A 9,415-nucleotide genomic window follows, 5' to 3' on the forward strand; every position below is an offset into this window, starting at 1 on the left:
GAGGGGCCCATAGATATCGCTTTTATCCCATCTAAGATGAATGGAACGGATAAACTTTGACTCATATGTTTGTACTATTTACTCATCAAATCACACACAATAATACGTTTTATAACATCAAGTTACTAATGCGTTTACGTATTATCAATGCATAACCAACTTGTAGCCCCTGGCACTAAGTCGATTCTGAACTCGACTTGGCGTTGTGGTGGTAAACCGGGAAGTTCTTCTGGGAATATGTCGGGAAAGTCGCGTACTTCTGGGATTTTCTGAATGTATTTCAGTTCTTGACTGGTATCGACGACGTGTGCGAGAAATGCATGGTACTCCTTCCGCAAGCACTTCTGGGCTTGAATGCACGAAATGATGCGAAGGCCCGTACTAGGTTTGTCGCTGTAGATAATTAAAGTTTCGTTGTTAGGAAGGTTAAGACGAACTGCTTTTTCGAAGCACATAATGTCGGCACGAAGAAGACTCAACCAATCCATACTGATGATAACGCCGAAACATTTAATTGTGACTGGCATGAGATCTATCTTGAAAGTATGGCTATCTAAAGTTAAGGTACAACCTACGTATATGCAGTTTGTACTCTTTGTTTTCCCGTTAGCCATTTCTACCGTGAATAACTATCTAATGCACATGGTTTTTGTTTAAGCAGGTGTGCAAATTTGTGACTTACAAAACTTTTCTCGGCTCCACTATCGAAAAGTATGCAAGCATATGAGTTATCGAGGAGGAACGTACCAGTAACTATCGTTGGATCAGCTACTGCTTCCTCGTGGCCTAAGGCCATAACTCTTCCTACTCCGCCAGCCATCCCCGCTTTAGGGTAGTTCCTCTTGTAATGGCCCACCTCGCCACATCCATAGCAAGTTTGGCCCATCCCGGCGTTTGGGACCTGGGCGGCTTGAGCTGTTGGAGCCTTGCAGTAACGGGCGGTGTGTCCTTTCTTGTTGCAGTTAGAGCACTGCATCTCCCTGCAAGGTCCGTGGTGGTGGAAGTTGCACTTGGTGCACTTCGGGAGAGTCCCAGCATATGTTTTTGCTGGTAAGAGGTTCGCAGGGGCAACAGGAGTCACTGTGGCAGCATTGATCGCCACAAGTTGTTGCGTATTGGAGGATCCTTGCGGAGCCCCTCTTTTCCTCTTATTCCACCCCTTCTTGTGGTAGTCGGGGTTGGATTTTTGTGGTACAGGTGTAGGGATTGTTGTGTTCTGACGTTTCCGGTGATCGATAAGAGATTGTACCAATTCCTTGGCACTATCAAAGGTAATAGGCCTAGAAGCGATCACACTTGACTGGATCTGGGGCGACAGTCCCCAGATATATCTCTCGATCTTTTTGCTCTGGAGAGCAACCATATCAGGGCATAAGTTTGCCAAATCACAGAACCTATTTGTGTAGGTAGTGATGTCGGATCCAACCATTTGTAGACCCCAAAATTCTTGCTCGAGTTTTTGTATTTCACCTCGAGGACAGTATTCTTTCATCAGCATGTCTTTCAACTTTTCCCAGCCGATGGAATACGCCACCACCAAAGTTAGATAGTTAACATGGCTGTTCCACCATGTTAGTGCTCGGTCAGAGAAGGTACAAGCTGCGAACTTGACCTTGTTGCCTTCTTGGCATCTGCAGATCTCGAAGACAGATTCCATCTTCTCAATCCATTGTCTTAACACCATAACCCCACCAGTACCATTGAAGCTGCGGGGTTTGGCGTTGGTGAAGTCCTTGTAGGTGCATTCCCGAGGGTGTCCATGGCTTTCGCCGTGGTTCGAGGGTGGTGCACCTGTTCCTGATCCACTAGGGGCAGGAGCGTTGATTGCTGACACAGCAGCTGCAACTGCCGCTGTGAAAGCTGCCTGGAACATAGTGGCATCGAATGGATTTGGTGGTTGAAGGGGTACAGGTGGTGGTGGAGGTGGTGGTATCGGTGCTTCGTTTTTTGGGTTACGTCTTGTACTTCTGCATGGCGGCATCTTTAACTATACGTTTAAAAGATGACGACATGGATAAGAATAAATGATTAATGAATGTGACTCATGGACTAAATCCCCATAGCCCAACAACAAAAGGAATAGCTAAAATAGACGAACTGACTAAGATAATTACAGTAAGGCCGAATACCCATATGGTATTTCTTTATGGTTGTGTTGGTAAGTTTTTAGACTTGTTGCCTCATCACAACCACTCTTGGGCATATGTTAATCACTCCTCGGACCAGCATAGTTGATCAGGCTATGCCATTCCCAAGACTGACTATATATCCCCAGGCTTACTTGTGATATCCAACAATCGTAATACTTTTGTTATTGTCGTTGTGACACTGATTTTAGTATGAATGCAGGCACGTATACTTTGTTAAATATTTTATTATTTAAAAGTATAACTCTAAGACAGAGTGTTTTAATCCCATATATTTATAGTTAGTATATCTTTTATGGGTTGATATACTATATTCACTATAAACAATGCTCTGATACCAATCTGTCACACCCCAAAACCACGAACGGCAGAAACGTTCAGGGGTGGAGGACGTCATGTACAGTATCACAACAGTGTAATATAATAAACAAGGAACAACATCATCCATTGCATTATAGGTAAAGTTTAATACATGTGTGTTCTTTCATTGTAATAAGACACCAAAAATATACAATCAAAATAAAAGACGAGACTTGTCTGCTCCGTCTTCTCAAAACCTGGCCTCCGTACCTGTCTACTGATGACCTGAGAATACAAGTTATTTTGAAAGCGAGCATCAGCTTTAAAGCTGGTGAATTCATAAGTATATAAGTGTCATTGCCTTGTTTGTGAAAATCTGTTATGAAAGTCATGTAAACCTTTAAATGAAAATGTTGTGTTAAGTATGAAATCCCTAAAAAAACCCTTATTTTCTATAAGTATGAAATGTAGTCTTCTACCAAGACCCGAATGTTCTGTACGTATGAAGTGTAGTCTTCTACAAAGACCCGAATGTTTTGTAAGTATGAAGTGTAGTCTTCTACCAAGACCCGAATGTTTTGTTATGACTATGTAAAATGATAGTTTTTCCTTTCTATTGACTAGTACCAAAGTACTTAGTCTAACTCCTCGTTTATGTGAAAGATATCACAAAATAAAGTAAACAGGAAAAATATAATCATGTCAGTGTTAGCCGGAGGTACTGGTGCCAACAAGACGAATGTAAATGTTGACCCGAGGTACTAGGGCTAACATATTACATATAACCTAATGAACATCCGAAGATTGTCCACTTGTCCTCTGTAGCAGCAGCAGGGCGGAGGAATGGTTAGTCCCTGTAAAGGTACTCCTAGTATAAGTAATAACCGTAGGCATCCGTAGATGTTCATTACCCACTGTTGGTAACAGATGAGTTCCGGAATGGTTAGTCCCGTACGTATATACCGAGGTACTATGGGATAGAGGCCCATCTAGGTATCCCGAGGTACTAGGGATAGGGTCCTGTCTAGATATCCCAAGGTACCGGGGATATGCAGGAAGATTTACACAGAAGGTACTAATAAATCATCCTCGCAATTCGAGATACAAGTATTCATGTTAATGTACACAGTTGAGTGTATCTACGTAAAGGTACTCATGTAATGCGTTCATGTAAACGTGTTCAGGTATCATGTAAGTATATGTAAACATATTCATGTATCAGGTAAACATCTGTAAGTACTCATGTATCAGGTAATGTACTAGTATAGACTCATGAATGAACTGACTCTTGTGTGACTCCTTGTAATAGAAGTAATGTTTGATATCTTCAAATTATCCCTATGATAATCTACTGTAATATAACTAGTTGACCATGTAAGTTTACCCACTCTTACTACTCAAGGGTATGGGAAACTAAAGGAAAGATGCAAACTATAACATCAATACATATATAAGAATATAAGTGTATATGCATAGTTTAGTTCAAGAATGAAAATGGTTTTTGTAAGACATCTTATGGGTTTTGAACAATAATTAACAATGAATTGATGTCATTTTAATAAACATTTCAGAGGTAAAACATTTGGTAACAATGTGCTTTTAAGATGTAAAACCATTTCATGCATCACATTTTGTAGCATGTGAAATCTGTTAAATGACAAACACCGTTATAAAATACATATCAATGATTTAATAACATGTTTGTTTCTACTTGTATTCCCCCCCCCCCCCCATTAAAGCATTTAAAATCATTTAAAACATTGATTAGGGGAATGAACTCACCTGCAGTTGGTGATTGGAATGAACTGAACGGTATAGGATGGCTAGGTGTCAAGCGAGGACTTGTGCACACACTACGATCCTAATGAACATATAATCACACATATATGCACTCAATTAGACTCAAATGACTAATTGATAATGTTTAAGACATCCTGGACATAATAAACACTTTATATAAGTGTTTTAAGCCCTAAGGATTGCATCTAAAGTCTCACCGTGGAAGGGACTTATACGATTTGGGAAACGAGGAAAGTTGAGTCCAAGGTTTATTGGACTGTTCAAAGTTCTTCAGAAGATAGGGAACCAAGCTTACAAGCAGGAATTGCCCGAAGAACTTAATGGTATTCATAACACCTTCCATGTGTGTTATTTGAGGAAATTCACTGGAGATGTTCCCGACATAATTCCAATCTCAGAGTTAAGGATGGATGAAAATAAAAGGTTGATCGAAGAGCCTGAGGCAATTGTTGACCGTAAGACTAAGAAGTTACGACGCAAGATGGTCGACTTGGTGCTAGTCCGATGGAAACATTCGAATGGGCCGAATCTCACTTGGGAAACAGAGGATGACATGATGAGTCGCTATCCACATCTGTTTGCTGATGCATGATTCCGGGACGGAATCATCCTAAGGGGGAGAGAATTGTAACGCCCGGGTTTCAGGGCTAAGCATTAATAGTCTAGGTCAACTCTTGTAACTCTTTTTGAAGTAATAAAGATGAAATATTTGAGTATCATGTGAATTATATGCGTTTATTATTTAATTATAAATGTATAATTAATAAAGAATAAAAATGAGCGTCAAAATTAAAGTGTGAGATAATCCCGATATCTCTACATAAAGTTGTAGAATATGTCTCAAGGTTTCCGTGCATATAAGGAACGCCGAAATCCGAGTTATAACGAAGAAGTTATGACCCGTCGAAATTTCACGATAGAACCGGCACGATACCGGGAAGCGTGAATAGTGAATTTACGATAGAGCGAGATTTAGCCTTAGTGATCTAAACGAAAGTCGTAGAATATGTTAACTAAGAACATCGATAAAAAGAACGCCCAAATCTGACTTCGTATGAAGAAGTTATGAGATTTTAAACAGACCAATCCTGTCCCGGCTTGTTAAAAATATAACTTTAAAAATAAAGTCAAAATTAGCCGACGGAGTCTAAACGAAAGTTGTAGAGTACGTCTTCATCTACGCGTGGATATAAAGAACGTCAAAAAACGGAGTTCGTATGAACGAGTTACAAATTATAATAGCATATTTACGTATTAAAATAAAGTATAAATCATGTATACGTACACATATATATACATATGTATATATCATTAGAAAGGTATCGACGATGCGCTCATTATAAGACTAATGTTGAGTTCTTTCGACATTAGTTTAGTACAAATATCATTAAATCCATTTATAATAGTATTATAGAGGGGTGTTTAGTTGTTTATATAACTAAAAGGTCATTAAGTAATTATGGAGGGTAGTTTTTGAAAATTCAATTAGTATAAATAAGAGCCTTGGGCTCTCATATTTCTTGCACCATTCTCTTGATTCAAGAGTCTTTCTCTCCTTATCCCCCGAGCATTTCGGTCCCTCGTGATTCGACTTCTCTTTCTGTAGCTTAGTATAGTAAGGTGAGCGCTGAAGCGCTGCACGAATCTTTCTTAGAAAGATTCAGCGACGAAGTTCTGCCCCTGCAGAGCCCGACTCCTAGCTAAAACCCCCTTGTAAGTAAGTTATGCTTACCTTATTTTAATATAGCATATAATTAAAATTAGTATTGTTATTATGAACTTATAATAAATATTTGAGCTATTATTATAACTTATATAAGTGTCGTTATAATATTTTTTTAACTACTCGCGGTACGGGGAATCTGGTTTAAAGGGCCGCATAGGGTTGTTGGATTTCAGAAGTGCTATATGCCAAAATGGTTCTGCCCTCCGGTGTTTTATGTCTGGCCCCTGTGTGTAAATAGTGGTTGGAAAATATTGTTTAACGCTTATATAATAATAATAATAATACTAAGACTAATAGTTGGTCACGGTAAATATTAGACTAAAATTTAGTGATAATAATGCTAGGTTTCGTCGAAGGAAAATAGAATCGTTAGAAGCAAGCGCTGCCCGATTTTGGAATCATCACCTTAACAAGTGAGTGCATAGTTACTTTCAACTTACACATAGATATGAAGTATTTTATATAAATTACGTGCTATGTGTGCATATTATCTGAATACTTGCTATCTATGCTAGATGAACGTTGTTATACATGTTTTCAATGATTTAAACTGTATATGTATTTTATATCTACGAAAATGTTGGGGTAAAACATGGGTAGATGCAATAGGTGATGTGTGATAAAATGATGAGAGGCCTCGATGTTGATGTTGTTGATTCTGTCATCTAGCGGAGTATGGATGACGACCACGGACTCTTCTAGACAGTCCAGTGGAACACTAGCAGGCTCGCAACCTGTAGGTGTTTGTGAATGATATGTTCACCGGTGTACTCCATCCCCCACATGGTTGCCTTTAGGACATTTATTGCTGAGGAATCCCCTTAGCAGTAGTGTCCGTCCCGATGATGATCCTTAGGCTAGGTCCCTTATGATAGGTGTTTAGGGACGTAAAGTGAGGATAACGGGAACGAGTAATCGGGTTATTGTTATCGATGAAATTAATAAACTTATTTATTGTGGGTTGAAAACCCTATGTGCTCACCAGGCTCCCAAGCCTGACCCACTCAATTTTATGTATTACAGGTAGTGGCGCATGAGCATAGGTGTGATGTTTTGGACGAGGGATTACGGATATAGGCCTGTAGATATGAAATAATGTAGTAAGGCTTATATTGTACTGTTTATGCTTTTGATCTGTACGAACATGACATCCCGAGTCTTTTAATGAAATACATTTCTATGGAAATGCTTTTGATAAATCTTTATCATATTTTTGTTTTGGGACAAATTCCGCAACACTTTCATTTAAAATTTAACTCTGATTTTTAAACAAAGCATAAACAAACCGGTCTTTTCTGGCCGTGATTTTGGGGATGTCACAGTTGGTATCAGAGCATTAGTTTAAGCGAACTAGGAATTTGTAGGATTTCTAGACTTAAACTTAGAATGCTAAGCGATGATTGTGAGGTTTGAGCACTAGCTTATTTTAGGAATTGTGCCTAAAATGCTTTTATGTGCTAAATGCTTTGTGCATAATATGCTGTTAATTGTTCGGATCTATGGTCTGTTGCCGATCGGATCTGGAAACCTTATGTGTTTAGGATTCTAAACGTACGACTACGATATTAGAACTAGCATGTAAACGTTTCGGAGTGATAAGGACGATTTAAAACGTCTATCCTAAATAAAGATCTAAATTCACCTTATTCGGTGTATAGATCAAGATGGCAAGGACCCGTAGCGGAAACGTGAATGCAAATGGAGGTAGGAACCAACCCCCAGTGGTTCAGCAAATACCTGTTGTTGAAGAAGTTGCACCTGAGCCAGTCACCATGGCTGGAGTTCAAGCCATGATTCAGGCTATGCTAGCTGAACAAAGGGAAGAAATGAGACGGATGCTCCACGAAAATAGGGACGAACCTACCATACATGTTGAACCGATGGAGCCAGTTCCCGAGCCATCTGAGGAAGGGAACTATAGCCGCCAAGTGAGTCAAGTAGGGACTCAAGGTGAGCAAAAGGATGGCCCAGAAGGGAGAAACAACAAGGATGGGCGGATGTACAAAAATTTCTTGGGTGCGAAACCACCAAGTCTCTCAGGAAGCCCAAAGCCTGTTGAGATTATGGACTGGATCTCCGAGATGGAGATGGTGTTTGAGAGCTGCGACTGCAGCGAGAAGCAGAAGACTGTCTTCGCTGTGAGACAATTGAAAATTGGAGTCTTGAGCTGGTGGAAGCTATTGGCAGATACAATGCCACGGGGAGAAGCTCTGAAAATGTCATGGGATGAGTTCTTGGAACAACTGAAGGCGCAGTACTGTTCAGAGATAGACCTGATTGATCTGAACAATGAGTTCCAAAATTTGAAGAAGGGGAGAATGAGTATCGATGACTATGCTGCTGCATTTACGGAAAAGATGAAGTTGTTTCCATACCTAGTGCCAACCGAACTTTCCAAAATTGAGAAATTCGCAAACGAACTGCCGGCTGACTTTGGCCCAACAGTCAAGATGGCAACCACTCTGAAATCAGCTGTTCGAGCAGCTAAGAACGTGGAGACCCAACAAAAGGAAAGAGGTCTGGAGAGGGCTGAGGTTGGTGAGAAACGGAAGTTCAATGGATCCTCGAAGTCCAACAAGAAGAGTAGATTCTCGAAGTCTGGTTCGAGGGGAGGAGGATCAGAAGCGAAGTGGTGTGACAAGTGCAAGAAGAAGCACTCTGGGAAGTGTGACGGAGGGGTCACTTGTTACAAGTGCGGAAAGCCTGGGCACTACGCCAATGAATGCACCCTCAACCAGAAAGCCTGTTATGGGTGCAATGAAGAAGGGCACATTTTGAAGGACTGCCCGAAGAAGAAGGAGACAGGAAGACCCAACATACCACCGAAGCCGAAGGCGAGAGCCTTCCAGATGACGCTCGAGGCTGCAAAGGAGGCGGCAGACGTCGCTTCAGGTACCTTTCTTGTAAATGGTTTGCCTGCAAATATACTATTTGATTCCGGAGCCAACTACTCCTTTGTGTCGCATAAATTTGGTGGGAAATTAGCATTGCCTGTAGAAAAACTAGATAATGCCCTGATTGTAGAAGTTGCCAGTGGCAAATTCGTACCCGTTAGTAATCGTATTAGGAACATCGTCATTGACCTAAAAGGAAACGAATTCCACGAAGAGCTATTACCCATAGAGTTAAACGGTTTCGACATCGTTTTGGGTATGGATTGGCTTAGCGCCAACGATGCAGAGATTCAATGCCGAAAGAAGATAGTAAAGGTAAACCCACCCAGAAAAGAATCATTTATGGTGTATGGGGACAAACGCAGAGTGAATTCTGGAATCATCTCCCTGATGAAAGCCAGGAAATGTTTGTCCAAAGGATGTGCATCATACTTGGCATTCGTAATCGATGCCAAGAAGGAGAAGAAAGAGATGCAGAATATACCGGTTGTGTGTGATTATCCGGAAGTCTTTCCCGAAGATCTTCCCGGATTACCACCTGATAGGCA

The 9,415-nt window shown here is 40.6% G+C and overlaps 1 long non-coding RNA gene across 2 annotated transcripts; it reads left to right on the plus strand.

Annotated features, from left to right (window-relative positions):
* Positions 1-5,787: 5,787 nt before the first annotated feature.
* On the plus strand, positions 5,788-7,172 carry LOC128133038 (uncharacterized). Of its 2 annotated transcripts, none has more exons than XR_008231230.1 (3): positions 5,788-5,964; positions 6,318-6,386; positions 6,997-7,172. It is a non-coding gene; the product is annotated as an uncharacterized LOC128133038 (long non-coding RNA). The 2 variants fall into 2 exon arrangements; XR_008231229.1 differs by having other exon boundaries at positions 5,788-5,960.
* Positions 7,173-9,415: the final 2,243 nt, after the last annotated feature.

This window comes from Lactuca sativa, chromosome 3 (genome assembly GCF_002870075.4).
Source record: "Lactuca sativa cultivar Salinas chromosome 3, Lsat_Salinas_v11, whole genome shotgun sequence".
In the NCBI taxonomy this organism is placed as follows: Eukaryota; Viridiplantae; Streptophyta; class Magnoliopsida; order Asterales; family Asteraceae; genus Lactuca; species Lactuca sativa.